The following is an 11956-nucleotide window of genomic DNA, read 5'->3' as shown; positions in this document are numbered from 1 at the left end:
GGACACACTGGCATGTTCAGAGACAAAGAGGAGAGCTTGGTCCTGAGGCTGGACAAGGCCTCTGTGGCCAGGTTGGGACTGAGGAAGTGAGGATGGACACGTATACACGCAGAGGATGTTTGGAGAACGTGTGCTCTCAGAGACCTCAGGCAGGCTGAAATCAGTGGTGGTTTGCATTAACCTGATCCAGCTGGGATGTGGGTAAGCAACAGGCAACTCAGTACCCTGCTCAGCAGAAGGAAGATGAAGTCCTGGGGTCAAAGGAGACCATATACAGGTAATGTATTTTCAGGGCAATATATGGTCCAGGGCAGCAAGACCCTCTTTTCAGACAGAAAGAGAAGAGACACTGTGAATGATAAGATCAGAGCAACATGAAACTCCTGGAGCTCAACTACATGACTTAAGGTGTTTCTTGGAAGCTGTTGGATACTTGTCTTTTGAAACGGCTTAACTAAAAGCTCCACTGCCACTCAGCAGTTTTTCATTTCTAATGAACGCGTGATGATGGCCTACAGGCCACTGGTGCCACCATGCACAGCTCCAAAATCCATTTTGTGTTTTGCAACGTGCAGCTGAACACCAGTTTTGGCGCACTATGAAAGCCAGTGCCCAGGCAAAGTCAAGGTTTGTCACAGAGGCTGTGGTTCTCCAACGTGCATTGCTGTCTGTTTAATTATCAAGCCAAGACGATGTTGCTGACCTCACAGCACTGAATTCTCCACAACATTTGTAAAATGTCCCTTCATGGCAAATTTTAATAGAAGTCTATAGATCACATACAGTAGAAGAAGAAATCTATAATAAGTCCATAATTTACTGGAGAAATTGTAACAAAGGCACGTTAACCTTAACCATTCACACCTACATGCATTTTCTGACCCTTTCTGGTCCAACAATATATCACATCCCCAAAATGAATCCTTACCAAAATCAGTACCAGGTGGGCCACGGCTTGCAGAGGAACCCCAGCTCCTGAGGACCAAGTCTCAGGAGATGCCAAGCCACATTCCACAGCAATAAACCTGCTCAAAAACACAGGAACAAGCAGCCCACTAAACGTTTTTACTCCCTCCTTCTCTTTTTTTAATCTGCGTCATTTATGGCAGAGTCAGTAATTTTTATTAAATCACCTAATAATACTGGAGGAAGAAAAAAAAAATCAAGACAGCCTCTAAGGTTGCAAGACCTTTTGTGAGACCTACGGGCAATGTAAACAACATCCAGCTAAACACAGGGAGGAAGAATCGCTCCAGGTGTAACCAGGCTGCCGCAATTAGTTCAGTGGTTTTCAGCTGCTGCTGCTGCTGCTCAGATCCCCAGGATTTCAGAGACTACGGCCAAGAGGCCTGGAGAAGATCACCCCAAGAGCAAACCAGGTCTCCCACTGAAGTTTCTTCCAGCATCAGCTGCTGTTTCCCAGGACCCCACAAGGTGGAAGGAATTAAAACCCATAGAATAGAATGGTTGAGTACAACTGGAGCTCTGGAGGCCAAGAGGTGAGAGCAGGAGGAGCAACCAGACAGAGTTATTGTCTGCACCAGATAGGGGATGAAGTGGAGGTGAAGCAATGACAATACTGCAACCAGCTAGAAAATCAGTGTATTGCACCTGGGATTTGCAGTAGCCAGCAGCACAGGCTTTCTGGTGGTCGGCAATCCACCCCCGGCTCCCGGGAGCAGGCAAAGCGGCCGCGCTTCCGCCGTTCACACGCCTACGTGCGCGCGCTCTTCCCTCCGCACGTGCGCCTGCGTCACCCGGGCAGCCAGACCTTCCCCAAGGATGCAGCAGGTGACAGGTCCTGTTCCTCACTGCACAGTCCCCCCAGAGAGGACCTCGGGTTCCCTCCTCAGCCCATGTGGTCACTCACCCTTTGCCTTAACCACCACAAATTAAATGAACTAATTGCACCTGCACACACAGATAAAGCAGCGGGCTGGGGCAGCAGAAATGGGGCATTCTCAGCCTGTATCAAGTCTTCTATCTCATCAGGGAGCAGAACCTGCTCTCATCAGCACTCCTGGGGCCTCCACACGTGAGCAGGAGTGACCATCGCACCTCCTGGTCTCTAGTCCCAGAACAGGACAAGTCCGTTTTGGCACGCTCACTTTTAACTCCTCCGCTCAGCCCCAACACCATGCCAGAAGTGACTGGCAGCGCATAAATACTCTATTGAAACAGTTACAGCACGTTTGGACCAATTCCCTAGATGCCACTTTAGTAATCCCTAACCTCCATGCACCATTTCTGCGCTGTAGAGTTAAAACAAGGCAGGTGCCAACTTTCTCCCTGAACCAAGCGGGTTCAGCAAGCCATCAGTACCGCAAGGAAAGCGTTGCTGCTTGTCCTAGGAGCAAGTTGCAGCGGGGAGCAGGGTGGTTATATGAGCTATTAATCACAGCATTCGGGAAGAGCTCATCTGTTACAGGCCAAGGTGTAAAGCGAAAGCGCGGAGGAGGAGACGAACATGGCATCCAGCAGCACCCCTCCAGCCACATCCTGTAAACACATGAGTAAGTCTGCACCGAGCTTCCCCCGGCTGCCCAAATCCATAAGAAGTGAACCATCCAAGCCCCAAAACACTCATTACAGCCAAGGGAAATACTCTCCCAAACTTAAACACACTTTGAATCAGCCTGGGTGAGTAATGACCTAATTCGCAGGCAGTTCATGTGAACAAGTGTCAGGCACAAGCTGTTGAAATCAGATACAGCCACACAGAGAGAAATCAAAACAGGCTCCAGACAGAATTTAGCCCAACACAGTAGCTATCCCGCTTAATATGAAGTTGTTACTTCTTCGACAGCCAGACTCAGTGAGCAGAAAGCTGCGTTTGCATGAGCTTCTACTACACAGCGTCTTACCGAACTTCTATAGATTTTGGCGCTTTGTGTTCACTGCTGATTGAATTTGACTGCAAACATCTCAAGTACTTGGGAACAGGGCAGGGAAAAGGGACCAGGGGGAATCCCTCCTGCAGTTCCCTGCTCACAAGAGCCCCCCATAGAGTTACCAGCCACCAAGAACACCCAGCAAACCCTGTCACCAGACAATACTTTTTACCCTGACGCTGCAAAAGTCACAGTGCTGGTAGCAGCAAGCTGAGCGCCCCCCACCCTGTGCCCCTCTTACCTTAGCACACGGCCTCGGAGCAGCTCATGAAGGAAATCCCGGTGGAAAAAAAAATTAAAAAATGAAAAAAAAAAAGTGTCTTGAAGTTGCAAAGTTTTAAAAATAATAAAAATAATAAAGCGCCCAATGGTGCAAGTTCCCGGGAGCACCAAGCCGCGGAGGGGAAGCGGCGCTTGGTGCCGGGGCTCGGCCCCCTCCGCGCCCGCCCGCGCTAGGGCCGCGGCGCCGGGAGCCGCGGCGGCGGCGGCCGCCCCCCCGGGGCCGCGCGACGCCCGCGCCGCCGCCCGCCGCGCATCCCCCGCCGCCCCGGCCCGTCGGGGCTGCCCGCGCGCTTCCCGCCGGCAGCACCCGAGAAAGCGGGAGAAAAAAAGAAAAGAATCGGGAAAAAAAAAAGGGCAGGAAAATATTTAAGGAAAAAAAAAAAAAAGAAAGAAAGAAAGAAAGAAAAGGAAAGAAAGAGAGACGCGCCGTGCCGGAGCCGCAGGGAGACTCCCGCGGACGCGCCCCGCCGCCGCCGGCAGCAGCGTTTGCGCCGCCGCCCTGCGCGGAGCCTGCGCGGGCCGGGGGGGCCGCGCTGCCCCCAGCGCGCAAGGGGCGGCCGTCACCGCCGCCTCCCGCCTTGGGCAGGGCGGGCCGTGCGGGGGTCCCGAGCCAAGCGCCGCAGCTGGGGCAAACGCAGCGACCTCGGGGCCGGCTAACTCCTTGGGAGGCGCTGAGGTCCTCCTCGCGGGTGGAAGGCTCCTGCCCCGCTCCGCTTCACCCCGCACCAGCCCGGCCATGAGCCTCAGGGGACCCTTTTGCTCACGGCAGACCCAGCCTCAAATGGGAACTTGACTTCCCCTCACCCCCTACCAGATACTCTGGGAGGGAAATAACTCCCTAGAAGCACCGGCTTTACGCATGTAATGTATATTCGGCTTTAAAAGCATTGCTGAATTCATGCAAGGCTCACCTTGCCTTTTGTCACCGAGACCCCCACCCCGATTTTTCCAAGTGGCTCCTCCTTAGGGAGAAGAGTTTATGAGATGGGCACATGGCTTCGTAAGAGGGGCTTTCAGAAAAAGCTTCCAATACACACACACAATATATATATATATATATATACATACACTATATATATATATATATATATATATACACATATATCTCACAGTAGCCACAAAACCCAGGGGTGCCAACGCTGAGCTACCTGCACCACATTCACCTTGCCTGTGTCTACCAGAGGAGGTGCAACAGCTCACACACGTCAGTTTTGATGTCTTCACCAGAACCTCAGCAAAGAGCCCACTGGGCTGGACACTCTTCCCCCTGCTAACACAGCACCAGACACCAGCCTTGCTAATTAGCCAAGGGGGCATTTTGTTAGGCTATTGTCTTCCCCTCTTTCCTCTCTCCCAAATAACGCTTCTGTGTTCATCACCTGAAGCAGATTTAAAAAAAAAAAGAAAAAAAAAAAAAGAAAAAGGAAAGAAAAAGAAAATCACATTCACCTGGGCCCTAAATTCATAGCTAATCTGAAAGGCAGCAAGTGCAGGGCATATCTCTAAGGCTCCAGACTTCTAAGCTGCTTCTGCAAAGGTGACCATGTTGGAAGAAAATCAGGACATCCTGACCAAGGAAGTGATCCACAGAGAATAGGGGCCCGGTTCTAGCTCCAGCAAAGATAACGGGACTTTTCCACAGACTGCCCTGCGAGCCAGATCAAGGCTGCCCGCCCAGCAGCCCCTCATGTGTGCTGGTTGCTGGCATAGCCCATGTTTCCCCATTTTCAGGGTGAGGTACAGCACCAGACTTTCCTGATCTGCTGGGTTCTGATAGAGGAGTTTGATATTTGATTCCCAAGCAGGCGTTCCTGCAGCCCTGAGTGGTGCAGATCCCATCAGAAAGGCAGTGTGCCCATGAGAGAGGAAACCCATACGCACGTAGACATACCAACCACTCTGCCACCAGCTTCCCCAGAGAAACGCTCAGCTTCAGGGTCTCTTCAGCGTCTTTCTGCTCCACCTCCCAAAACTGGGAGGTGACAAAGACGCGGGAGGACCACATCCTTCAGTCTCTGAAGCCTTCACCATGCATGGTAATAGTGTGGCTGGAAACTTCCTGTCTGACATAGGAAGGTGGTTCCATTCATTCCCATGTTGGAGCTCCCTCTTTTCCCCTACTGCGGGCCCCAGCATCATCCTTCTCTATACAACGTACAAGATGAGCCAAGCAACAACCTTTTCCAGCTCAGGCTAAGCACAATGAGGCCTTCACTAGTCTCCTTTTGATGCTACCCTAGGCTCAGAAACAGATTGACAAACCTGAGGGACCACAAGCCCTCATGAGCACAAACTCAAGCCCAGAAGCTGTCAGCTGATGCCTTCTTGGGGTCCAGCAGAGTTGGGGCTGTGAGCACAGCTGTGACCTCCACAGGAGGAACAAGGCCTCTCAGCTGACCTCTAGCACCAGCCAAACCCTTCCCAGCTCCTGGCCACAGGATTGAGCCTGTGGTTGACCACAACCAGCTGCTGCCCTTCAAACCCCAATGCCCCAGCTACACAAGGTGCCAAGTGTTGCTCAGAGATGTTAATTAAAGCTCATTAGCCAAACCTCTTCCACATGCATTCACTTTCCCTGCCCCTACACAGGACCTATATGGCCTGCCTTGGCCTCTAACCAGTGAGGTTCATCATCCCTTGCCTCTCCTGGAGACAAAGCTTTTCCAATTGCCCTAGAAGGATGTATCCTGCTCTGGGGCCATCTAAACATGGTTCCTTTGAGATTCCCAAGGTGACAAAAGATGTAAAAGCAATGAGACCACTTGCAAACCCAAGCAAAGTCTCTGGAGCTATACAGGCGCTCCAGTAGCTCCTCCAGCAGATGCGCAGAGGAGGGCTGCACATCCACAATCCTGCTCTTGCTGCTTTACTGAGCGTGATGTCTGCCCTGAAATCAGGGAAAAAACAGGACCCGTGTTCTTTATCCAAACTGCCTGAACGGGTGCTACCGGTTTCTTTGGGAATCTTCCCCATTTGTGCTTCCCCTCCTAATTTATTCAGAGCACAAAGAGCCAGTGCTATCGCGGTTTGTATCTCCTTTCATTTTCCATACGATCTCAGAGGAGATGGTAACTATCCTCCTGGTACTAAAGCTGGACATGAAGCTGGACTGAAGCTCCCCAAGGTGGAGACCAGGTTTTAGGCTGTCCTGGACAGTACCGTGCCCTGCCTCAGGACAGTGTGCCTGAGGCGCTGCCCAGATAAATACAGAAGATGCTCTCTGCTACCCATTCCCAAGCCCACTCGCCTCAGGAACGGGGGCCTCTCTCCCCTTCCCCACCGAAAACAAGTCCCCAAATCCCTTCTGCTTTTTGCAAGCAGCTTAGCTGGCCCTCTATCAGTCTTTGCTCCAAAGTGATAATTCCACCTTGTTATTAACGCACCATCATTTGCAGATTTTTAAAGCACTTGCTTCTTTTTAACTCAAAAGGCGGCTTTCTGAGCAAGCTGGCAGGGGGGCAGGAATAACCCTGGGGCCGGCGCTCCTCAGGGCAGGCTGCCACCTTGCGCGCTTGAGTGTGGGAAAAGTGCCCAGCACGAATGGCAGCTCCGGCGCCTGGAGAGCCTCGGCAAAAGAGTGCAGCTGATTTTAAGGCTGGAAGAGGTTTGTTATGCTCATCCAGCCTTTCCTCATCGGAAAAGGAAGGAAAAAGAAGGAAAAAGAAGGGAGCCCAGCACTCTGTGCCTGGTGGGAGTTTCCCACCGCCCGGCTCCCGCCGCCAGCTATCCCTGCCATGTGCTTCTAAGCGTGGGAGGATCCTCGGCCCAAACTTGCTCACCCCGGCGCAGAGCGCCGGCTGCGCCTCCCACAGCACCCCCATCCCCCTCCCTTCGATAAACCGGACGAGTGTAATAATTATTTAATGGATAGCCGGGGTGCTCAGCGTGGCCCTGGGTGACACCCGCGTATGCGTCTCCATAGCGGGAACAACAGCCCCGGGGGCGGCTGCTTCGGGAGCCGCTGTGGGATGTACGTAATGTACAACAGCAAGTGGGGAGGATGAGGAGAGAGCAGGACAGGCAGACACAGAAGTCACCAGCGACTGGCAGTGGGTTTGCTGGACAACAATCTATGAGGCCAAGAGAAGGTTAAAAAATATCTCCTTTACATCATTTTTCATGTGTTTGTTATATATGCCCATTTCTCCAGCTAGCTCCATAAATACAGCCCTATGCACTGTCCCTCTCACCTGCATATCCTGGCCTTGTTTTCAGTCTGACAGTTCATCATGCAGTTTTCAGTACCTGAAATTTTTATATATTTCAAAATATATCAATATATATCAATACCTCTTGCTCCTGCCTCACTCCAGGGCTGCCTCACATGCGCGTTATTGCAGGAGCCTTTCCAAAGCACCAGGGCACCAGGCTGGGCGAGCTGGTCCTCCAGGTGAGAAGGAGAAGCAGAGAGCAAGGTGGCTTGTCCTGGAGATGGCCATGACCTGCCTCCATCCCAGGCTCCAAGGAGCACACAGGGAGCATGGCCTCCACACAGAGTCTTCACAGAGGGGCTGGTGATATCTCCGGCTGCGCCATGAGGAAGGGGCTTGGGACCCTTCAGGAAAGTGCCACATGGGAGTTCCCATTTTTAACATATAACGGCCTCAAAAGCCAAAATTATAGAGGGGAAGTTCCACAGAGGGATGTCTCCAACCATCCCTTCTCTCCAGCCCCACAACCAGCCCTGAGAAACCAGTTGGACCGGAAAACCCTGGACATGAGCAGAGAGGCTCCAGGCAGGGTCTGCTGCACGCGCAAGGCCACGGCCCACATGGTCCTGCCAAGGGCTTCCCGGTCTCCCTTCTCCTCCTGAGGGACCTGCCACTCTTTTGTGCCAACTCCATTGATTTGCTGACCAGCTTTTACCTGTCACCTGCATTCACGCAGTGCCCCAAGCCTGGCTGTCCGTGTGGTACTTTTCCTTCCTTTGCACTGGAAAGTCATCCTCGCAGGGCAAACGTACACCGTGGTGGTGACAACTGTAGGACCGTTCCCAAAGCTGCAGCACCTGGGAGCTGCCTTGACTGGGGAAGAGACACCCTCCTACATCAGTCAAAGTGAGAATGTTTCATCAAAGCCAAACAAAACCCAACCAAACGAAAAGAGTTGGTTGAACCACACCTCTGGGAAGTTACACATGGAAAAAGGGCAAGTTGTATGTGGTGACGTCAACCTCGCTTCAAATGAGCGTCGGTTCTGGGGACAGGAGATGGAGGTTTAACTGCCAGACTCCATTCCTCACCTGTGTCACTGGTGGGTTTTCAGCAGGAGCCCTTGCCCTATTGCGTCTCCTCCTGTCCAAGGATCTCTCCACCTCCTGCTTGGCCACCACTCTCCTCTCAGAAAAGGGTCATTAATTACTCTGGACCCGGATTCCCATGTGGCTGCCCCAGCCCATCACTGAGAAAGTTGGCTGAGCCCAAGGGAAGAACCAGCTTTGCTGGGCCTGCAGCACAAGAGACAGGATTGACGGTTTCACCTGGAAAATCTTTCCTGCTGAGTCCTCCATAGGAAAAAACAAGGGTTTTGCACAAGTCAGTCCAGAATTGCTTTCCAAGTGTGCAATGCTGCGGCCCTGGTACAGGAAGCTGAAGTCACTTTATTCCAGGTTCAAAGCCAGTCATTTGTCCCAAAAAATGCTCTTCATGGACAGTTTTGCCTTCATTATTTGTTGCCTTAGTCACCGCAGCTGTCCTAGTTCAAGAAGCCAAGGGGGAAGTCTCTCCAAGATCCTGGAAAACTGTAGGAACATTTTTGTTCTTTCTTTTTTTTTTTCTTTAAAGGAAAAAGCTCCTGCCATAAAACTCTCTGAATCCAGCCAATATCCCTGGAGCTGCAGCCTTGAAGAGGCGGGTCCCACTCCCTGGCCATCAGCAGCCTGTGACAACTTCAAGTGACACTTGGAGCCCAGCTGATGGGACTCCTGGAGTGACAGTTTCTGAAGCCTCCCACCACCTACCAGCATTCTTTTCCCCCAAAATAAGTCTCTGTTCTGCATGGATCTTCTGCCAGAGATGAATCTCTCCATGAATGAGCCTGAGGTTTGTGAATGTGTTTGATGCTCCTTGCTTTGTGGGGAGGTAGGACCTTGTGTAGACCCCTTTCCTCCCAGGCACAGTGCCCTCATCTGCTCAAAGCTCCACAGACAGGGAGCTGAGGATGCGGTCCCTGCTCACCAGTGACCAAAAATAAATCCATGTAAATCAACCTTATATGGAGCTCAAGGTGAGAAAGAAGATCCTCAAGAAAGGCAGGCACGGTTAAAGAGGAGACACTGTGTCCACATGACTTGTCCATACTCTGATGGGATCACAGACATTTCCTCCCTTGCTAAAGCTTCTTTATTTGCCTCTCTCAGGCACAGTGAGATCCCTGTCCAGAAGATCAGCAGGTGGCTTCAAGAAGACCTTTATCTCACGTTACTTGAAGCTACTGTTGAGGAGGTTTACTAAGAAAATCATAAGGAAACAGCCCGACCACACAACATCACCATGAGGAAAAACCATCTCACATAATCCTTCCCAAGGTGCCCAAACAAGTAGTCACTGAACAAAAATAACACCGGCCTGCATGCAGCCCTGCTCCGACGTCAGCACTGCCACGGAGCTGCAGGGACAGGGAAAGACGTTCCGGATGCAGAACATGAGCCCCAAGCCCAGGCTTCGCTCCAGGCGTTTGAAGCTCGGCAGCTCCACGCAACCCTTTCTGGCTGGCTCCCTGCAGTGGATAGTCATGCCAGTGAATAATCTATAGACATGACCCAGAGTTTTCTTTTTTAGACTGGTTCATTCCATGTTTTTTTTTAAAGAAAAAACAACAAAAGAAAACTGCTCTCCCCCCTCCCCTGCACTTGGTTTCATTCCAGGCTTCGTTTTTTTCCTGGTTTCACACCAAGTAGTACTTCATTACTGGAAACAAATGATCCATTGGAAAGGGAACTCAAGCCCCCGGAATGCCCTCGGCACCAGCACTGCATCCGCGTGTAATTTAGCTTCCTAAGGTTGCAGAAAAACAGAGAGGGAAAAAAAAAAAAAAGATGTTTTGACGGCGTACAGTGGGGAGGTAAGAGATGAGATCAAACACCCTGATCAAAGTTAACATAACCTTGTATGTTGCTATTCAACAGCAACAACCTGGAGCAGAGAAGAAAGCTTTGTAGGCCCACCAGGAACACACGCAGGCACTGACATGCGCATGCCTGTCCTCCCTGGCTAACACACTCCTTGTACTTGAAAGCACAGCCTCTTCCTAGTGCCAAGATCACGAGACCTCTGCATGAACACGCTGGTAGGACTTACCGAGGAAGAATGCAGGGTGTAACCCCCAGGAGGGGGAGAAAACAGGTCTACAGAGGGTGGCAGGAGGTGGTGGTTATTACAAAGCCCTCATTGTGCTGCATGGGGTATTCTGGGCAAAACCGGGGTGGAACCAAACACAGGAAAGTGGAGGCTGAATGTAAGGGAGAATGAGCTCATGGCACCAAGCCGAACGTCAGCCTTCAAAGCAAAAAGGCAAATCCCTGCCCCTTGTATCATTTGAGAGAAGATTAACCAGTGTGCAAGCCAGGACGCTGAGCTGGAGCCCTACCAGGGCAGCGACGGGGAGCCCTGCCAACAGCAGTTGGCCAAAGCAGAGGTGAGGCCAACCAGCACCCCAGCAGATGCTCTGGAGGAGAAACCTCTCCTTCGGATCTAATTGAAGGAGCTCCACTGCCGCTCCACAGCCTCCGTGTCCTCTGCCCCACCACCCACCCCAGCTGCACCCGGCCTCTAGAGACGCTGGCCTGTAACCTGAATGCTAAGTAATGCTCTGGATCCTGTCCCGTGCATTTCCTAAGCTCAGGGAATATGAGGGAGTCTTCATCAGCCAGTTGTTGGAGCGAGAACAAACACAACCAGTCTTGTGTGGTTTTTATAAAGGATCGGTTTATTTATATGTTGGCGGGTCTTTGGCATTCCGCCCTTTTGACATCCCTTCTCTGAATGTGACGGCTCACCCGTTAGCCTTCCAGTTGCTGCAGCGTCCCACAGTGGCTATCTCTTTCTCCCATCAAGTCTCTGAGCCTCCTGCTTGCTCCAGCTGCGAGGTGCCCTACTTGCTGACTAGAGCTTTTCCTTTGAGGACCATGTTCAGACAGGAGAAAGGAAGCCACCCACCAGCCGTGAGCCCGTGCCGAGCGACACGGGCCAAATCCAGACCCGCTTCAGCCACAATGTACTGTGCTGGGACCAGACAATTCCCCCAGGATGGCTGGAGTCCTGGTCATGGGGTCCACACCAGGATGCAGCAAGGGCTGGTGGCTCCATAGGGGAGCGGAGACGAGATGGACGCAATAACATGGGGGCCTCACCCGCCAGGGCCCCTGCCAGAGTACCTGAGCAAGGCAAGCAGAGCAAGGATGGTAACCAGGTTCAACCAAGAGTCCAGAGCAGCAGGCAAGTTCATGCTGATGAGACAGGTCAAGCCAGGAAGTCAGGATCAACAGGGCCATGACCAGGAACAACTGTAGCTGGAGAAGAGACAGACACTCCTTTATCATAGCTCAGATCCAACCAAAGGCCCCAGCCTGAGCTAAACTGCTCTCCTCTGCTCATGGGTGAGTGGAGGCCTCAGATGAGGCTGCTAAGGGCTGCTAAGGGCAATTAGTGCCCTCAGGTCCCTGACAGTCTGGCTCCAAAGCGGTCCCACTGGAGGAGATATGACATAACCAAAAATGGGTAAAAAAAATACAGTGGGAGTGAAAGCTCTAGGAGATCGTGACCACTGCTGGGGCCACCCCTATG

This window comes from Tinamus guttatus, unplaced genomic scaffold (genome assembly GCF_059628265.1).
Source record: "Tinamus guttatus ecotype Peru unplaced genomic scaffold, ASM5962826v1 Tinamus_guttatus_pri_ptg000287l, whole genome shotgun sequence".
In the NCBI taxonomy this organism is placed as follows: Eukaryota; Metazoa; Chordata; class Aves; order Tinamiformes; family Tinamidae; genus Tinamus; species Tinamus guttatus.
Note: the sequence above shows the minus strand (reverse complement) of the source record.